We start from the raw sequence: 21,997 nt of genomic DNA on the forward strand, positions 1-21,997 counted from the left end.
GCTGATGAAAGGGCCATGTCCTCACAACTGCAGTGCCAAAGACAATCCCCACCAGTATAACACACGTAGCAGTAAGCCATTGTAAATGTATGGTGGTAATATGTGTCACCCTCTGAAAGATTGACATAGCATGGCTGTTGGGCTAGATATACAAGCTGTATATATGGGAATGTACTCCAGATATACAGTATATAATGTGTAACTGTGAAATGGACACACCCCTGGAATTGTACATACAGGTATGCATCACATTATCTGGGCCTGTAGTAGGGTATACCTGTGTCATCTGCCCGAACACTTGCAGCTCACAAAGATGGTAGGACTGATGTATTGGGAAACAGATGATGTACCTGCACATGCCAGCATAACTGGAATGCCCTATGCATATCTGTGTGTCAGATGCAAGTAGTGTCCATAGCACACATGCACCCAGCTCACCTAAACACCACCCACAGGTACCTCTCTGGTCGTATCCCTGCTGTTGGGAATGGGTACAATATAACCACCTGTATATGACAATAGCAAAAGAATGCAGCATGCATTGCAGGTGTCCTATGCAGGTGTGATCCTAGCTGTAGGTAGCACCCTGCCAGCATCTACAACACCTGATCAATACTGATAAAAAGTATTGGCATGAACACGTAGCATACCTACCCTGTCACCCCAGGGGAATATATTGTATGCGGTCTGAGACTGTAGGACTGACAGAATGCAACAGCCTGCCACAGCTGGCCTGCATCACCACCAAATGGCCTACAGGCCTCTGCCAAAAGCTTGTGTCTCACATGTACTACCAATGCATAGTATGTCATGGACACCCAAATAACAACATAACACACTCAACATAAGCCATATGCAAGGCCATGTTCATAGGTTCATAGGTTCATAGGTTTATACTAGGCTATCTGCCCTAAGGCATTTATAAGCCTAGCCCAAATTATTGTGGCTTACGCCACCCCTTATATGAAAAAATACTGTGCCCATTAGTTTGTTGTGCCTCTGTCCAGCAGTGACCCAGAGATGATTCCCGGGGTAAACCTACGATCTCCCATCCACAGGTCTAGATTTCTCTTGAACAGAGTCAGCGACGTGCTCTGCCTCACATGGACCGGGATTTTATTCCACAGCATAGGGAGTCTCTGAGTGATAAATCTATCCCTCCAGCACGTCCTATTTATATCCGTGCTAAGGTTTAAGTCGCTTGCTCTAGTGGTTTTGGTGGATTTGGATTTTTGAGGTGGAGCATGTCCATTAATTCCGGGTTGGACATGGCCTTGTATGTCAGGCACATGTCACCTCTGAGCAGACGGTATGCGACTGAATAGAGCTGGAGTTTCTTCAATCTGGCAGCATATGACAGATTTTGGAGTCCCTTTATCCTTTTGGTGAGGAACTTTTGGGGTCTCTCCAATTGCTGCAGATGTCGGGTGAGATACATCCCGAATGGGGCATTGTACTCGATCATTGGTCTGATAAGTGAAGAGTACAGGGAACAATGACCTCACTAGATCTGGATGTGAATCCCTTCATGATCAGGTGGGCAATGTAGAAGGTCTTTCTAACCACTTTAGCAATGTGAGTGTCAAAGAAAGGCCACTGTCAACCTGGGTCCCCAGGTCCCTGATAACCTCTTCTGTGCTTAGTGGATTGCCACCTATATGGTAGCTTGGGGTTACCTTGTTTTTCCCGAAGGGTATGACTATACATTTTTGGCGTTTAACTTCAGGCCATGGCTCTGGCACCAGCTATCTGTTTCCGTGAGTCCCTTCTGAAGGATATCCATGTCCGATGCACTTTCCACTATGGCCCAGTTTGCAGTCATCTGCAAACTTTGTCAGCCAAAGTCCTCCCATGTTGGCCTGTACTTCTGAGAAGTAGATGCCAAACAATAGGGGCCAAGGACCGAGCCCTGTGGGACACCACTTGTGACCGGCTTGGAGTCTGACACAGCGCCAGCAACTCTAACCCTGTGGGTTCTGTCCTTAAGCCAGTTTGCAACCCATCTTGTGACATATGGGTTTACATTTAAGCTGGTAAGTTTTTCTACAATACCCGAGTGGGGTATTGTGTCGAAAGCCTTTGCAAGGTCAAGGTAGGCTGTATGGACTGCCTTTCACTCATCAATGGCCTTGGTGACTATTTCGAAGAAGTCGACCAAGTTCAAAAGGTATGATCTTCCCTTGACAAAGCCAAACTGGGTCGGGTCCAATGTCTGCAAGTCCCCTATATCTTTGTTTATGAGCTCCATTATGATCCTCTCCATAGCTTTGCAGACTAGACTTGTTAAGCTTATGGGGCGGTAATTACCAGGGTCCGTGAGGCCACCTTTGTGGAGTGGGACCACAGTTGCCGTCGCCACTCCTTGGGCACGTATCCTGTGGTAAGGCTGAGATTAAACAGCTGCCTTATGTGCGGGTTTAATTCCTCATTTAGCTCGTGTAGCACACAGCCGGGGACACCATCCGGTCCCATTGATGCTGTGTTTTTAGCTTTAGAGAGAGCAGCTTTCACCTGCGCATTTGAGATGTCCGGGAGGCTACACTCGGCTGGGATAGTTATCTCTCCTTTAGGGGAGAGGGGTGAAGTTTGCACTGAACCTGTCTGCCAGTATGTTGGCAATGTCTGTGGGTTCAGTGATTTTGTATCATTTTGGACTAATTCTGAGCATATCTGTGAGTTTCCACCCAGGTTCCTAACATAGCTGAAAAAGGCCTTATGATTGTCCTTTGAATCCATGGCAATTTTTCTCTCAAAATTGGCCTTAGTTGATTTTATGAGTGCTCGTATTTTTTACTAATAATGATCAGGGTGACTTCCCTTTTATGGATTTTGTTCTATCATGTAATAGCTTTCTCCTCTTATTGTAAAGTTTGTTAATGGCTGGGGTCCACCAGACTGGACGTTTGCCCTTTGTGGAAAGAGTCTTGGTTTTATTTGGGATTGCCTGATCCATGCAGTCCTGGAGGTGTTCATAGAAGGCATTTGTAAGGGCTTCGCAGCTTGGGTTGTGGTTTCCTCTGACTCAGGGGCCTTGAAGGATACCACACCAGTCTTGAGTAGTGTGAAGTTTGCTTTAGAGAAGTTCTTCACTATGGTCTTTTTGTTTGGGGTGGGGGGATGTGGATTTCCAGTGAGATTAGTTTATGATCAGATCTCACCAATGAGGGATATACTTCGGTGTGGAGCATTTTGTCCCCATGTTTGTGACAATGAGATCTAGTATATTTTCTCCTCTCGTGGGAACAGTGACTAGCTGTTCCATGGCATTTGAATTTATGAACTCCAGGAACCGTTGGGCTAGAAAGTTAGGGCTTGAGTAATGTTCCCAGTCTATATTCGGGTAGTTGAAGTCACCCAATATGATGGTGTTTGGAGATACATTTATACCCTCCAGTGTCTTCAGGAAGGCTGTGTGGGGTTCCTGAGTTTGAGAGGGTGGCCTGTAGCATGCTACAATTTGTAGAGCAGTTTTGCCTATTGTTAGTTGCACCTGGATGGTTTCGAAGCTTCATGCGTTGCCACCAACCTGGAGGTGTGAGTATCCTTTATGAATATGGATACACCCCTCCTTTTGTGGAGTGGTCCGGGTTTTGGGGCGGAACGCATGATATGAGGTAAAACCTAATAGTGCGGGTGCTCTCAGGAGCCTTGAACCAGGTTTCAGTTACAGCACAGACATCGATGTTCTCCATACTGAGAAGGGCCTCGAGTGCGTGCATTTTGAGATTTAGACTTCTGGCATTGAGCAGCATTACCCTCAATTTCTTCCCATTTTTGTTTTCTAGGGTGGTAGGTTTAGAATTTGAGCCTTGCCTAAAAAGGCACTATGGGGTGGCAAGAGCCTTAGCCAATATCCGGAATCCCAGGGTGACAGGTGCAAGCCGTCCCTTGCGGCAGCGTGGCTTGTCAAGCATGTCATCCCAGGCAGACAGACACTGGATCCCCTTTGAATGACACCAGACATTAAGCCAATTGTTAAAGCTGATCATCTTGTCTCTATATTGTGGCATCATTCTTGGTGAAGGAAGGATACTGCTCAGGGTTAGGGTCATACCTGCCTGGGCTACATAATCAGAGAGCTCCACTATGTCTCTTTTCATGCAGTCCAGGGAGGTATGTCTCAGGTCGTTCACACCAGCATGGACAATGACTGTGTCATATTTGTACTTGCTGTGGAGTGACCCCAGTGCTTGTGTTATGTGGCGGATTCTAGCGCCCGATAGGCAGCTTACTGTGACCCTCTCCTTGTTCAGCCTGGTGAGTGGGACGTCAGTGTGTCTGACTATGGAGTCACCTATGACAAGTATGTTTGGTGTTGTATTTGGCCTTAAGGGCTGTGACTGCTTTGCACACTGCTTTTGTGGTTTATGTGTTGCTTGTGGGGTGTCTTGAGGTAGCAGTTGTTTGGGTGTCTGCTTTGGAGGCCTCTGCTGTTTAGGTAAATTTTTACTCAGAGCCTCCAGTATGTCTTTGTGTGTTTATGTGTTTGATTCAGTGGAGTGGTAGCATTATGTGAGGCTGGTTTTGTGGTGTGTGTAGTTGCCTTCTCCTCCTGTCTGGTCTTGCCAGTCCTGAGTTGAGAGAGCTCAGCCTCCAGTTTGGCTAAATAGCTGCATCTCTCAAGTATTTGTGTTATGTGGGAGGAGGAGAGGGTTGTCTGTGTACATGAGGCAGTTATAACATTGCCTCAAGATTCCCAGATTCACCAGCTGGACCGGAGAGGAGATTGACAACTGACCTTTGGACATACTAGAATAATATTGGGAAATCCTTAATTGAAAACAAGGGCCAGTGGGGAGCGAGGGTGTAGTGCTTTTAATTTTTAGTGCTGACTTATATAATTGCTTTAGTGAGCAAGTGCCAGGTAACTTGAGTGCAATGTGATACAAGTAACTAAATGCAAAAACGACAAACAGTAACTTTCTTTCAAGTGAAACAAGGAAATAAGTACAGTAAGCAATGCAGATATCACTAGTGATCCACAGAAGCTGAGAAGTTGCGTATTAGGTGAATTAGCTTCCAGGGAAATAACAAGCAAACAAACAACAAGTATATAAACAAAGCTAGATTCAGTAGGCCTGGATCTAGTCTATGCTAGAGCAAACAAGGTGAACCAATTTCAGTAAGATACAGTTCAAATATTCAGGCACTATAAACCTTTAACCAGAAAATTCCCAGCTCAGAAGGGCAGAGTCCAGCCTCTTCTCCCACAAGAGTGCAGACCACGAACCTTCTTAATGTAAAATAACTGGCCTGAAGCCCAAGTGCCTAAACCAGAACTAATACACTTGGACACTGGGCTCTCAATCAGCAGTTCCCAACTTAGAAGGATGAAAGCTACCTGTCCTGCCACCACAGTGCTTGCCACAAACCTTCCTAATGTAAAACAACTGGTCTGAAGCCCAAGTGCTTAATCCAAAAGACTTGAATGATAGCTACACTTTAATCAAGTTACAACCAAGCAGTAATAAATACCATTGAATACTTTAGAGAATGTCTGGATTAGTGCTCAAGTTACACAAACAAAGCTAGATCCAGCAGGCCCGAATCCAGTCTATGCCACAGCAAACAAGGCACCAACTTCAGTAAGAAACAGTTCAGATATGCATGCACTATAAGCCTTTAACCAGAAATTCCCAGCTCAGAAGGGCAGAGTCCAGCCTCTCCTCCCACAAGAGTGCAGACCACGAACCCTCTTAATGTAAAATAACTGGCTTGAAAGCCCAAGTGCTTAAACCAGAATTAATACACTTTTAGAATAACAGACACTGAGCCCTCAATCAGCAGTTCTCAACCTAGAAGGATGTAAGCTACCTGTTCTGCCACAACAGTGCAGACCACAAACCTCTCAGTGCAAAACAACTAACTGGTCCGAAGCCCAAGTGTTTAAACCAAAAGGCTTAGAATGAGTTACACCAAGCAGTAATAAATACAATTGAGTATTTTAAGATGATGCAAAAGTAAAAGAAGTAGGTAAAACACAAGTACAGTAAAAGCAGATGAAATTTTTTTTTTTTTTTTTTTTTTTTCTGAACAAGTGCTGAGATCAAAGAAACAGATTTGAGTGCTGAAACTAGAAAACTGGCTAGTTACAAGAAAAAAAAAACAAGCTAGAAGGCTTCCTCAAACACAGAAGGGCTTGGGGCTCAGAAGCCTACAAATAGTCTGTACCACTTAACAAGAAAGGCAGGAAATAAGCTTAATTTTTTTTTTTTTCTATTTCCCAGATGCTCTCTTTGTACACAGTAGGAGTGCCTGAAATCAGAATATGATCTCACTGCACTCAGTTGAGTGAGCAAATGAGATGGGCCCAGAGGCAGGCTGAGGCGGGCAGTTTCAATGCCACTAAGATTAACACCAAAACAAAAACAGGGCGGCTGGGTGGGAATAACTGAAGAGCAGAATAACCAGTTAAAAATTCCTTCAACACTCCTTCATACACAGTTTAAATCAATTTAAATACTGTATTTTTAAAAAAAAGTGCATAAAAGGTACTTAAATTCTCTTATACGTCCAGTTGAATATAACCAAGTTCTTAGCTTGCCAAGCTGAAGTTTTAAAGCAGGAATTATTTCACATGCACCAGTTTAAATATGCAAGGACAGGAAATCAATGAATGTGGCTACCCCCACACCTGTAATTACTAGCAAATAACAAAATTCAGCCAACACTAGCTTTTAGTTCAAGTTACTGAAGAGCAGAATAACCAGTTAAAAATTCCTTCAACACTCCTTCATACACAGTTTAAATCAATTTAAATACTGTATTTTAAAAAAAAAAGTGCATAAAAGGTACTTAAATTCTCTTATACGTCCAGTTGAATATAACCAAGTTCTTAGCTTGCCAAGCTGAAGTTTTAAAGCAGGAATTATTTCACATGCACCAGTTTAAATATGCAAGGACAGGAAATCAATGAATGTGGCTACCCCCACACCTGTAATTACTAGCAAATAACAAAATTCAGCCAACACTAGCTTTTAGTTCAAGTTACTGAAGAGCAGAATAACCAGTTAAAAATTCCTTCAACACTCCTTCATACACAGTTTAAATCAATTTAAATACTGTATTTTTTAAAAAAAAAAGTGCATAAAAAGGTACTTAAATTCTCTTATACGTCCAGTTGAATATAACCAAGTTCTTAGCTTGCCAAGCTGAAGTAACATGGCCATCATGACCCACTGCATGAACTGTGGACCAACACCAAAACACAGCTGTGAGGAGGTGATAACCTTAAGGAAAGTATCAGAGAATGTATGCATAATGTAAGGAAGAGGATAGAATAGAGGAGGGTGGGAGCATGGGCAGCATGGACTGTGTGAGGTCTGACACACAGCTGTGTGGACACGCTATCCCTGGCTGCAAATACATAAATGGGTGGCTAGAAACCTGCCCATACACCACAATAGGGGTAATGTCCTGACTCATGGCCCCTGCCCCTGGGTAACCTGTGTGAATCTGTACAGCTGCAAGGTATTGCCACAGCAAGATAAGGCCATACTGTCATGTCGATGGATTTACAAGAATGGGATACTCTGCCAGCACTGTACCAAGGTGCTGAACTGGATACACAGACCCAGCAGCAAGTGTCCGCAGCTGTCCTCCAGAATGGCATAACTTACCATGAATATGTAGGCATCTGAACACAATACCAAACACAGCTGCATTCACCATTGTTCCCCAGGACATCACTGTGAGAAAGAATGTCCACCTGACAGTACTTGAAGACATAAACCATCACAGTGTACAACAGCACACGTCTGAATATCTCTGCTAACATCAGTACCATGTAGCAGAAGCAGCACAGACACAGGCACCTACAGTACACATTATCCCTTGCACAATTTGTCCCCATATTGCCAAATGATCTATGGATACCCTGCAGAAAGAGTTTGCTATCTGTAGGTGTACAACACAAAGGTCTGCACTGGAGTACAAACTACCTGGAATGGATCCACACATTCAATACAGAAGGGCATACTGGGCATGCTCACACACTTAGAGAAATGAAGGCAATGTTAGACAACAACATACTGAAAGGTCATAATGGGCATGCTCACACACTTAAACAAATGAAGCCCATGTCTGCAAACAACAGTGGACCATACATATCTAACAGTTGTAGATGCTAGTGCATACACTTCTCAGTATGCACCAGTCATGCCTTGCACACACATTGGATAGGAATACAGACATATATCCAAGGACAACACACTATAACAAGCTAAAAGTAGACATGCATAGATGTGTGGAAGAGAGTGGCTATGACAAAGAGCCATCCATCATGAGGCCTGTCCCACCTAGCACACAGCCAAATGGCTACAGCCACAGGATGTGTAAATGTCACTCACTGTACAAAGTAGCCACTGGTATTTGTCAGCATTACAGACTATGTCATGCAACTGTTAGCTGTGCAACATTACTGTACAAGGCGGTCATCATCTAGCAGCTGTACAGATGTACCTGTGGAATATAACCCTGTGTGTGCCTGCATGTGGTGTGACAACCTCTAAATGAATGGGTTATGGCCCATGCACACACACTGCTGATGTCATCCACTTTGAAATACACCTTTGGGAATGGAGTAGCCCAGTAATCTCTGTGGCGTGTTCTAAAACTGTGTAATGCTGTAGTGTGATAAGCTAGTTAGGTAGGAGTTCTAATCCTAGACATGGCAACTGTGTGCATGTGTGTCTCTGTACAGAGCAATGCTTTTTAGGCTAGTCACACTCACTACAATTCAAATGCCCTACTTTGGCAAGGCTGCTGATGTCATTCACTGTGAAATACACCTTTGGGAAATGTGTAGCCCAATAATCTCTGTGGCGTGTCCTATAATTGCATAATGCTGTAATGTGATAAACTAGTTTGGTAGGAGTTCTAATCCCATACATGGCAACTGTGTGTGTGTCTCTGTCCTTGTAGGGAGCAATACTTTTTAGGCTAGTCACACGCACTACAATTTAAATGCCCTACATTGGCAAGGCTGCTGATGTCATTCATTGTGAAATACACCTTTGAGAAATGTGTAGCCCAGTAATCTCTGTGGTAGATCCTATAACTGCATAATGCTGTAGTGTGATAAACTAGTGATAAACTAGTTAGTGAGGAGTTCTAATCCCCGACATGGCAAGAGTGTGTGTGTGTGTGTGTGTGTGTGTGTGTGTGTGTGTGTGTGTGTGTGTGTGTCTGTGTGTGTCTGTGTGTGTGTGTGTATGTACATCTGTGTGTATGTGTGTGTCTTTGTCTGTGTAGGCAGCAATGCTTTTTAGGATAGTCATGCTCACTACAATTCAAATGTCCTACACTGGCAAGGCTGCTGATGTCATTCAATGTGAAATACACCTTTGGGAAAACTATAGCCCAGTAATCTCTGTGGCACTTCCTATAACAGTGCTGTAGTGTGATAAACTGGTTAGGTAGGAGTTCTAATCTCAAACATGGCAACTGTGTGTGCTCTGTGTAGGGAGCTATGCCTTTTAGAATAATCACACTCACTACAATTCAAATGCCCTACTTTGGCAAAGCTACTGATGTCATTCACTGTGAAATACACCTCTGGAAAAGGTGTAGCCCAGTAATCTCCATGGCACATCCTATAGCAGCGTAATGCTGTAGTGTGCTATAGTACTTTGGTAGGGGTTCTAGTCCCACACTTGGCAAGTGTGGATGTTAGTGTGTGTGTTTCTATGTTTGTGTAGGGAGCAATGCATTTTAGGCTAGTCACACTCACTACAGATCAAATGCCCTACTTTGGCAAAGCTGTTGATGTCATTCACTGTAAAACACACCTTTGGGAAAGGTGTACCCCAGTAATCTCCGTGGGGCATCCTATAACAGTGTAATGCTGTAGTGTGATATAGTACTCTCGTAAGGGTTTTATTCCCACACACACCAAGTGTGGATGTTTGTGTGTGTGTGTTTCTTTTTCTGTGTTGGGAGCAATGCTTTTTAGGCTAGTCACACTCACTACAATTCAAATGCCCTACTTTGGCAAGCCTGCCACTGTCATTCACTGTGAAATACACCTTTGAAGAAGGAGTACTCCAGTAATCTCCATGGCACGTCCTATAACTACGTAGTGCTGCAGTGTAATAAACTAGTTAGGTAGGAGTTCTAATCCCAAACATGGCAGGTGTGTCAGTGTTTGTCATTTGTATTCTGTGTGGAGGTGGCTGTGAGTGTGTAACAACTGGACTCATTGTGGAGCGGGTTTTGCAAATTTCTTATATTGTAGCCCTATTATATGTCACAATGTCCACCTTACAAGGATAACAGATGTGAAACAGCCGAGAGGCTGGGGTGCCAGTCCATACCCCTACATGTGACACCAAGGCCTGGCGAACAAATTTAGCAACCCTTGTATTACCCAGAGAACATTCTCAACCCATGTCATACACAAGCACACTTGCCTAGGCAACAACCGCTATGTTGCTAGTACCCTGCATATTGCCCACAGATAGTAACCATGGTGTGAGTGCAGTGGACTACAGAGGGCATGGCACCCTGTCCATCAGTACAATAGGCATGTACATGCAGACAGTGTGCCTTCACTATGTTCCACACTGGACACCTGCAACAGTGTGCCTTCACTATGTTCCACACTGGACACCTGCAACACCTGTGGTGCCATCAAATGTGACCCACAAAGGACATGCCATGCCTTAAATAAATGCCCTGGATGGACAGATGCCACTGACACCAGGAAATACCTTTATCATGCTATCAATGTACGTGCAGGGTCAACCTGCTGTCCATTACCAGTTCCCACCCCATGAGGCCAGAACTGGCACATCTGATAATAACAATCTGTGTACACAACATGGGCCAGACACCCCAAGTACAGTTCCACGTCACTGTACATGCATGTGGGACATGTGCATATCCCAGGCACAGTGCATGTCATGGACTAAAGAACACATATATGGCAACCAAAGCACAGCAATGTCCACACACAATAGTTACCCAGGTGACTGGATGGTGAATACAATACCCACCTGTGCGGGCCAATCCAGGCACTACACCCCTGAGCCACACTGCAGAACATTGTCATGTGGCATGATGCCAAGGTATACCCATCACCTAGCCTTGTATAGCATTCTGGCACAGTCAACCACTACACACCCGTGAAGCAATGCAGCCATGCATGTCAGTACTGGCACCCTGTGTCTGTGTGTATGGTGTAAGATGCTTTTGAACACATTCACACTCACTACAACCCCCATTGGCATACTGAAGCATGCTGTCTGATGTCAGACACTTCCACATACCCTTTGCACATATAACCTCTGGATAATCCCTGAGGTGCATGCGATACCTACACATTACTGTATTGTGGCAAGCTAACCAGTGAAGAAGTGTATTCCTGACCCTGCCAAGTGTGACAATGAGTGTAGGTCCCTGAGAGAGTATGGCTGTGTTGATGCTGACACATCTGTTCATGCGGACAGGCACCTGTACTACACCAACCATATCACTACCATATCACTGTTGCAGATGTCACTCACCATCACATATACATTTGGAAAACTCCTCAACATGTAAGCTATGTGGTGCATCCAATAACTGCACAGACATGTGATAGCAATACATAGCCAGTCAAGGGTTTGGTACCCTGTACTGGTAGGTGTGTGACAGAGATATGCTTACGTTTTACTCACCCACCCCCTCCCTGACTTATCTTTGCCTCTGTCTGCCTCTCTCACTCCCTGTCTGGTAGATGGGGAGACTTACACCTGCTTTGCTTAGTCAGCAGTATGCTATTCGTAAGTGATGCTCATGATCAGCTGATGGCCTCTGCACGAATTGCAGCCCTCCTCTAGCTGATTGCATATGGAACAGCTGTGGTAACATTCCCATAGCCAATTGCATGGAAACACACTCCAATATCTAGGAACATCATGGTGGTGTTGGGCATTTTCATTCACTGTGAGCAGGACCTAGATCTGGTGTTTGGCAACCAGCATCACAGATGGATTCGGGATTTACCTCTAACAACATACACTGTAGAAATAGGCCAACACACAGGAGGGGGATGTGTCTGACATGACTACAGAATGTAAGTGTTGCTTTTCTGCATTTGGAGTAATGTTGGTTTAACAGGGTGTGTGTGGATATGGCTGGTCTACATGTTTTATTACCTGTCATGACAGTGCTATGTTTCTGACGAAACCCCCCTCTGTAGGGTCATCTGCAGACTGGGCAGGGTGTGGTGCCTTTTGTTTTTTTTGTTACTCACAGAGCACCTATCTGTGAACTGCAGAAGAATAGTGTGATGATTGCAGTCAGTACACGCTGACAGACATGAGAGTTACTGATTTCATATCCCTCATAAGGTATATGTCACAACAAACCCTGTTACAACAGTAAATGTATGAGGTTATTACAGCAACATGTCAATACTGGCCCTGTGTTTGTGATTCCAGCCACAACTCTGTCAACCTTTGTGCATATGTCGTGCAGTAAGAGGTGCATATGTTCTGTACACCATAATTTATTGACATCATATCTGATAAGCCAGGGAGATATCAGACTGCTACACATGTCAGGCACAGTATGGGTTACATTTGAGGACATAACCTGGGCATTCTGTGGTTATGTGTACAGTACTGAGGTTGGTGTACTCATGGTGATTGTCAACAGTGTGTGTATTGTGAATATGTACCTTGGCCTGCGTACAAACTGTGGTAGATGTCATTGTTCATGGTCCTGTTCTATCTGATGTTACATGCTGCTCCACTCTGTTACCCTATCGGATTACATGTTTGTGGGGCCAAACACACACATGTCCCATACCACAGACAGGCATCTTACCACACTGTGTAGTGGCCCAGTATATGTAGGTTTAGTGTATGACTGGCACATATGAGGATGGTGTTGATCAGATAGTCCATATACTGTAATATTATGCTAGTTACCATATGTGGCTGTGGCTGTGTTCACATTGGTTGTGGGTATGCACTTTCACACAGGTGTCTGTTACTCTGTGCTGTGACATGCCTGTAGAGCCTGCTATATATGAAGGTACATGCGTATTCCCCCATAAGAAATGTAGGCCAGTGTTGTGGCAGTCTGCCTGTAGCCTGCACAGTGTTTTGTTACGTGCCTAGCAGCTTAGTGTACTTACCCAATGGGATGTTATGTCCAGATACTTGCCAGGTGTACTGCTACCAGGCCACCATAACAGTCATTTATGTCAGACAAAGCAGTGGGATGCTGTACAGATGTATGTCACTGACTAGTGGGTAGTATGTGGCCATGGCACCTCTGTAAAAGTGGTTAGTAGGTGTCAGGACAGATGGGGTGTGTGAATGCATAACCTATGGAGGCAAATGTATACCAAATATTTACATGATATAAACATCTACATGGCTTTTAAAATCCTCATTGTCAGGCTTGGTCCACATGTCTTGTACTAAGGGGGTCTGTGTATACCTCTGGACTGACCAGAATGTGTCAGACTGTCCACATTTATTGGCCATATCTCTGCTGCAGTCCACAGGAGCATTACTGTGCTAGCAGTGGTAAAGTACTATGATGTCCTTAGGATGTCTGTCAGTGGCTAATGGTGCACATGTTAAGAGTAAATGTGACCTCCCACACACATGTCTGTGAAGACAACTCCTATCACAGTAGCAATAGTCTACATATATACCTGCAATACATACATGACATCCCCTTGCACTAAGAGGTTGGGACTATTGGGGGTGAGCTAGGGCTCCACTCCATGTTCAGGAAACATGGTGAACATATATGTATACATACCTATCCATATATCTATATACATATATACACATATACATACCGACATATATAGATGCTTATGTATATGTACACATATATATATATATATATATATATATATATATATATATAAATACTCATATATATATATATATATATATATATATACACACACACACACACACAGCAATATATGTCTACACATATACAGATAGAGATACATATGCACATATATTTATGGACATCTGCATATATATTGACAGTAACATGTATATCAGAATAGATGCATATGCACATATAGTTATAGATATCTACATATATATCTACATATATAGGCATATCTGTACACATAGGATGTGTATACATATATATCTCTATATACATATATCTATATATACATATATGTACATACGAAGAGATGTACACATGGCCGTATATATGCTGCACTATACACATGTGTATACAGACATATGTATAAATATACATGTGTATGTACATGTACACATATATCAACCTATTATATGTATATATCCATATTCCTGTCATGTGTAAACCTCACGGTTGTGTATACTCTCCCAGATGTATTTCACTGTATGTATCTGCGATGTGTAAATTATGAAAAAACAACATATGTGATTCAACAGTCATATTAATAACAAGTACTACACAATTGTGGAAGTAAAGGCAATTGTTCAATACTAATCAACATTTGTATTGACAGATATATTGGAAAAATAGCTGTCTTCACAGTGGCCATGGTGTAGTGGTTAAGTGTTGTGACTTTATTGTATAGGGTCCTGGGTTCAGGACCTGCAAGGGCTGTTCATTTTGTTGCTGGGCAGAACAAGAGCTGTTGGATACAGAGTACTTAAGGTGTTTTGAGCAGCTTTAAGCATGTTTGCGTGGGTTTGTGTGAAACTAAGTGGTGCTAAGCTACGGATAAATGTACAGGCACTTACACAGTGTAGGCTTTATTTACCAGTGTGCAATTTAGCTTAGCTGTTATATTGCAGCAATGTTGATACCTGCTAAGTTTGGCTTAGCCCTGGTAGCTAGTTCAGACCACCCAGTCTGATAATATAACAGGGTAATGACATCTGTAATAAGTGTATGTAATGCCATGTACAATACATGTGCCCATGTGCTGTCATTACAATAGCCAGGAGTGTGAGTGTCATGTGTGGGACACAGACGTGTATGAGGCCTGTACAGCACTGTTATCCATGTGTCTGTGGTATATACAGGGGTAGTAGCCGAGGGTATGTACTGTCACACTGGCATGTAGTGTATTATGGCAGTACTACTGTTGACAGTGCTTACCCAGGCAAGAGAAGAGTGCTAAATGTATTACTGACAACAGACATACCTGCAGGCATAGCTGGACTCTGAGGCCTCCCTGTTGTATCCCTGGTGAGTGAGCTGTGTCACAGTATATAACCCCTACTGGGTAATGATCTGATATGTGGAATGTAATTGCAGACTACCACCTGTACAGCACATGATAGCGAGGGCTCCTGACATGTAGTTATGGCATACATATTGTTGTCAAACATCTGTCAACACATTCATCCTACTGCATAGCTACTTGCCAAGCTGATGACTGTCAGTCCCTGTACAGACGTGCAGATGGCAGGTATCCAATTGGGATACGTACAGGCATTCTAAGCTTGATTGGCACTGTCATGTATGCCCAGCTGTGTAAGAAGTGGCACATATTGGAGATAATACCCTGTACACACCACATGCCATGGGTACCTCCACTACACTATCACAGTCAACAGAATATGCTTGGGTACAGGTCTCCATCACAGACACTAACCATGTGTTGTAATGCATATTGCATGCATGTCAACATGATCACCTCAGTGGCCATGTGCAGGAGGCACCTGGAGGAATGGTTGATGCATGTCACTCTCACCCTGAGGGTCACCACAGTAGTGTCTGTTGATAGACTGTCTGCTGCTACATGGCAGGTGACAGGCTACCACTGTACACACAACCCCTACACAACCCATTTCTCCTTGGACAATAGCTAGGTACACAGCTATGACCACCTGCAGAGATGCACCTCATACTGACACATGTATACATGTGCATGACTGAGTATAGCAGTGTCTATGTGTTAGCACACCTGTATGTGGGAATTCCTCGAGGGCCTTCACAACCACCGCAACACCCATTGCCATAGCCAGTTGTGGCTACTGCTGTATGGGACGTTACATATACTCTGTTAAGCTCCTCTCCATACTGGCTACACAAGCCTTGCAATACCAGCACAACAGTGTTGTACTAATGGGTTGATAGGCATGGGATACCCATTATGTTCTGGTAAGTGTGTGTATGTGTGCATGTCCATTTATCCATAGGGTACAGCATTCCGAGGCCACATACTCCTATTACAATACCCTTTGCCACACAGTAGTACAGATAGTGTTATTGCTGCCCATAGGTGAGGCATGGAAATGCAACACCCTACTATGCATGTGGCATGTGCATTAGATGCATATCCCTGTAGTACCACTGTTGGGATCTACAATGGGTTGTATCACAGTCGTGGCCAATGTGTGATGGTGGGTATGACAGAGTGTCATCATGGGTTTCAGGGAGTACAATATCCACTGAGAGATGTGGGTGCTGTGTACACTGTCATTACACCAAGGTACACCCAGTACATGTCCCATGTACCACGTTATGCTTACCACTGTCACCATCAACCATACAGGTAACTGATACCACAATCCAGGCCAGTTATGCATGTGCTGTGTGCAGCCTACCTGTAACACATTGGGCCCACAGTCAAGTTAGTTAGCAGCGATAGACCCAGGTCTCTTGGATGTGTGTCTGCCTGTTAATGTGTATATGAACGTATGTCACACTATGTATTGTCCATATACACCCATTACACCCCCCGTTAGCATACTGTACATGTCTGGGGATGTTCTGCATGTAACATGTAACCTGAAACACACCCCACCCTAAACGCTGTGTGGTGTGTGCAATGGAAGCCATACACTTCAGTATCACTACATAGTAAGGTATGGGTCTAGTCCCAGTATAGTCAAGTAAGAGTGTGTGTGTATGTGGATGGGTCTACATCAGGTTGCAGATCATGCACGCCCCAGCAGGTCACCTGTCCATGTGACACAGGCAACAACTGTTATACAAACCTGTGACATGTGGTCAACTGTACCACAGATATGTCACAGTCATGGTGTCACCACAGTGCCATACCCCATTGTGGAATATGACTGCAGGTCATCCTCATGCTGATACATGTACACCTACAACAAAAATGGCTAACATTACAGAGACCACAATCAACCAGTGTTACTAACAGCTATAATGCATCATTCCTGGATAGCTACACTACCTGACATATATCCATTACACTTTACTCCTTACATGTTACACTGCAGTACTGTGGTATACTGTAGTACAGTCACTGTTTGCATCAGAACAATATTAGCCTGTCCCTGCATCAATGGTATTGATGACAGGGATGTGGCAAAGGTATCATCATATGCAGAGGGTGTGTTGTTGTTTTGCCAGAGGCTGAGGATGGGCCATACATTTGACACCATGTGTGTGAGTGAGGGGTGTACTGAGGTGAACAGGGATTGGTGATGTGGTGTTTCTAGGTACGGGATTGCTTTAGGTGTGTTTGTATAGTGTGTGGGCATGCATGCACACAGTTCCGCCATGTGGCTGCCCTACACAGGTGTTTATGGACAGCTGCAGACCTGGCAGGGTGTGCAGTTCACTGCCTTCAGCCACAGACATGTGGACGGTGCCTGCCAGGTGTTCCATGGGCGCATCCAGGTACAGGCCTCGATGTGCTACTCTCAGCTGACGATGACAAATGTCCGATGGAGCCAGATCCCTCCTGGGACTGGCCAGGACCATGTGCTCATGGCCTGCTGTGATTTGGTGTGGACAGCACATCCCCACAGTGCTGGGGCTGGTACTGCCACTATGGGAGCCCCTTGGTGTCCTAGCATGTCTACATTGACTGCCAGGTGTTGGCGTTGCTGGCCTACAAGCACGCGACCATTGCTGCACTCCCACCACACATTGAAGCACGGACAGACCACGGTTGATGAGGGCCATTATCTCATCAGACTGTCTATCCATGAACTCAGTTAACACACAGATGGCACCAGCCAGTTCAGGGTGTTGTCACTTGCAGATGTGAGAGCAGCCCTCTGCAGCCTCAAGCCCTGTCTGGTGTAACGTCCTATATATGTGCCTGCACCAACATGACACATGCGCCTGCTGGTACCAACTGTGTCGCGTTTGCCAGGGGCATGATGACCAGTGGCCCTACCATGAGCACCCAGGGACATCTGCCTATGTGGTGCCCTACCGGACATCTGGCTATGCCTGCTGTGACCAGACAAAGTAAGCATGGTTACCACACTTTCCTGTGCACTGCCACCAAACGCCAGCTGTCCCTCCGCTATGGCAACTGGTGATGGGGTATGTATAGGCGCTGAAACTGTGTCCGGGGTTGGGGTGGCTAAAAGGGGAATATCAAATGTTGGCGCTGTTTCAGCCCCTGACAACCCCACCTGTGCCTCAACAGTGCTATCATCATCTTCGGTGTCTGTATGGATGCCAACATCAGATTGCATGCAGGAGGGACAATGACCTACCTCGCCACCTGTGGGGGAAAACAATAAACGCACTTTAAAACCTGTACAGTATTGCATAACAGTACACACACACACACACACACACACACACACACACACACACACACACACACACACACACACACACCACCATAATACCTACCTGTCCATGACTTTACAGACAGTCTCATGTATATTTCCATGTGTTCCCCATCCTGCATCACACTTGGTAACATACACACATTGATACCACTCATTAACATATCAGTCCTCTAAATGCCTAGACAAGTGATCACAACACAAGACCTGTTACTACATTACCTGCTTGACCTGCAAGTAGTGGTTTTAGATGGCCTCACTGCTGTTATTCAGTGTTCACCCTGTGTATGTCAGGACATCATGAGCATGGCCCCTATATGTGTGGACTACTATGTTCACTCCATAACATCATGCACTGGAGTGTCATGTGTATGTATTTCTCAGTACATGCCAGCTATGCTGCTCAATCAATTATGTGGCAACTGTAATGTATCCATACACTCCCTGGTGTTGACTAGTACTTCTCCAATGGATCTGTAATGCTGCATATATGGGTTGTCGGTCACCTCTCTGCTGAATGCGATATTAAGGGTACACCTGGTGGTTACCTTCCCTCTCAATGCCTGTTCCATGCTACAGATCTTATTATCCAATCAGCTGTCCTGTGATTACATACCTGATGAGTATTCCTGATGTGTAATTTGGCAGTCCATGTCCGCGTACTGCATGATCCCAAAGGGAGGTACTGTTGTATGAACACCCCACAATCACACATGTGCATAGATGACCACCCACACAAACATACACACATGCATCAACCTCCCTGCACTTCACCAGAGTAACCCTACAGACAAACTAGCTACCCACCAGGATGCACACACACATACAGGTGAGGTTGCACAATGATAGTACACACAGTCCTCCTTTTACCCATCTGTCAACATGCATATCATATGGTACACAACAGCATGCAGTGCAGCTATAGTCAATCCATGCTAGCAACAGTATACATGTGTGTGATGCATGTGCTGTGTCACTAGGTGATGCCCCTTCCCCTGGATGCCACTGCATCCATGTACACAGTATTGCTATACACCTGTTCTGCACCCTGCCATGTACTGTGCACTACACCTCACAGGTGTACAATCCATTGCTGAATGTGTAGTACTGTGTCAGTTATGTCAGCTTTAATGCTCACAGCCCCTATGTTTTTCAGCAACACATACCTGGGATGATATGTGAACAGATGTCATTTGTGAATGCCTGATGTCTGATTTACAGCTCTCAACATCAGTGGACCATGTATGACCAATCCAATACTATTACACTAACAACCATCAGAGCATACTATGGCTATGGGGGGGTGTACACACCCTTATTGATATAACGCACACATCCTTGATCTGCCATGGGACCACATCAATGCATATCGTAACAGTACATGAGCCCGATATGTGACATATGTCCTGTACTTTCACACGCAGTGTCTATGGAATGTGTTAGGTGTGCAGATGCTGACCACAATACATATACTCCGTGTAGGCATATGTGTGCACACCTTTATCAAGACGGTTTATCACACCTATTGTTATGTGTAGTACAACAGTCACTAATCCTGGCAGGGGTATACTAGCGTGGGCCATCTGCATTTGCCAGTGTATGTTCAGTCTGCCCTACATATGTCCCCATATTCTGCATAACTGCAAGGTCTACTCATGTGCACATCCCTTAGTGTTCACAAACTGTTGTCACTATTGCTGTGGGTGTAGGGTTACATCTGCCACAGTTCCGGAACCTGACTATGTGCAGATACAGCCATTCTTAGCATCCTTAGGATCCCTGCTGCAGTGCACTGGTGTGTCATGCTAACACCCCCCACCTTCAGCCTTTTTGTAGATGCTTGAAAAGTATGGCCTACACATGTGTGTCACTTTGCAGAGTCCCATACACTGAACACCACATGTTACAGCCTAGACCCAGCTGATAATGTGGACCACAGTAATACCTTATGGCATAGTGTAATTCTGCAACATTTGCCATTGTCCTACAGGTATACACACTGGTGTTGTACTGTGTATGGGTGCTGTTCCAAGCATGCCCCTACTGTAGGCCATGTCTCCCACCATTATGTTACTCCCTGTGGATACATTCTGCAATGAGAGGATGTTAGTTATCTTGCAGGTGTCTGACATACCCTTCCAATACCCCATCATGGTCACCACTGTGATACCATGCATTTAACAGCAACAATATGTGCACATGTATAGCATGCATTCTGGGTAGGTGTGTTAGATGTGTGCATGGAATACACCATTGCTATTACATGCCTGGTGTATTGGCAAGCATCTACATAAACCACACTCACTACCTACAGGCTGCTGCCTTGGTGCTATACCAGAGGGACCTACGAGAGTAAGGTGGTTCACACAGCCTATCTAGATCTTGCCAAGGCTTTCAACACCATCCCCCACTCTATGTCACAAGATGGGTTGAAGTACAGGCTAACACAGACGGTCTTTGGCTAATGAAGTTCGCAGATGACTGCAAACTAGGAGCCATAATTGAAACTCCTAACGATGTGGACATCCTACAAAAGGTCCTCACTGAGACAGATGCCTGGTGACAAAGCCATGGCCTCATCCTCAATGCCAAAAAGTGCATTGTCATCCCCTTTGGTAAAAACTCTGTACCCATGAACTACAACATAGGCGGTAGTATACTTAATACCGAACGTGTGAAGAGAGACCTTGGGACACAGGTGGACAGTATTCTCTCCTTTGATAATCACATTGCCACAGTAGTCAGGAAATCCTTCTACGTGGCACACCTCATCACAAAAGGGTTCTCATCCAAAAAAAGAGGTCATTGTCCCCCTCTACTCATCACTCATTAGACCCATTATAGAGTACAATGCCCCTTTTGGCATGTACCTCACAAAACATCTACAACAACTGGAAAGGCCACAGAAATACCTCACAAAGAGGAATACTGGCCTCAAACAGATTCCCTATGCAGACTGTCTCAAAAAACTCCAGCTTTACTCCGCGGTATATCGCCTACTCAGAGGTGATCTCTGCCTAACATACAACGCCATGTCAAACCCAGAGTTGTTGGACATGCTTGACTTAAAGAAGTCCAAATCCCTCAGAGCTGCACGCTGTAGGGACACAAACATTGCCACCAGAATAAACAGAACATGCCGGAGGGATAGATTCCTGCCCCAGAGACTTCCCATACTCTGGAATAAACTACTTATCTATATCAAACAAAGCTCCTCATTAGTACTCTTCAAGAAAAATCTTGATGATTGGGTGGGAAATAGGAAATTCACCCCGGGGATCACTTCTGTGGCTCTGCTCGACAGTGGCATAGGAAAATAACTTTCTCGGGTGACAAAAGCCAGGGTACCTTTTTGGCTGGGCTTGTATAGGCCCAAGGGCCGATAGCCTAGTACCTACCTATGAACCTATGAACATATATTTACAAACACACATGTTTGTGTGTGTGTTTGTATATATGCAGACATGTGCATAAAGGTATATACCTATATATGTGAAGATATATATAATGTATATATTTGTTCATAT

The 21,997-nt window shown here is 44.5% G+C and overlaps 1 protein-coding gene across 2 annotated transcripts in view; it reads right to left on the reverse strand.

The window, feature by feature from the left end:
* The window catches only part of LOC122806802 (protein SSUH2 homolog), a 600,540-nt gene that overhangs the window by 257,645 nt on the left and 320,898 nt on the right, over positions 1 to 21,997 (reverse strand). The window lies entirely within an intron of this gene.

The sequence above is a fragment of the Protopterus annectens genome, chromosome 7.part0 (genome assembly GCF_019279795.1).
Source record: "Protopterus annectens isolate FY-2018-M chromosome 7.part0, PAN1.0, whole genome shotgun sequence".
In the NCBI taxonomy this organism is placed as follows: domain Eukaryota; kingdom Metazoa; phylum Chordata; order Ceratodontiformes; family Protopteridae; genus Protopterus; species Protopterus annectens.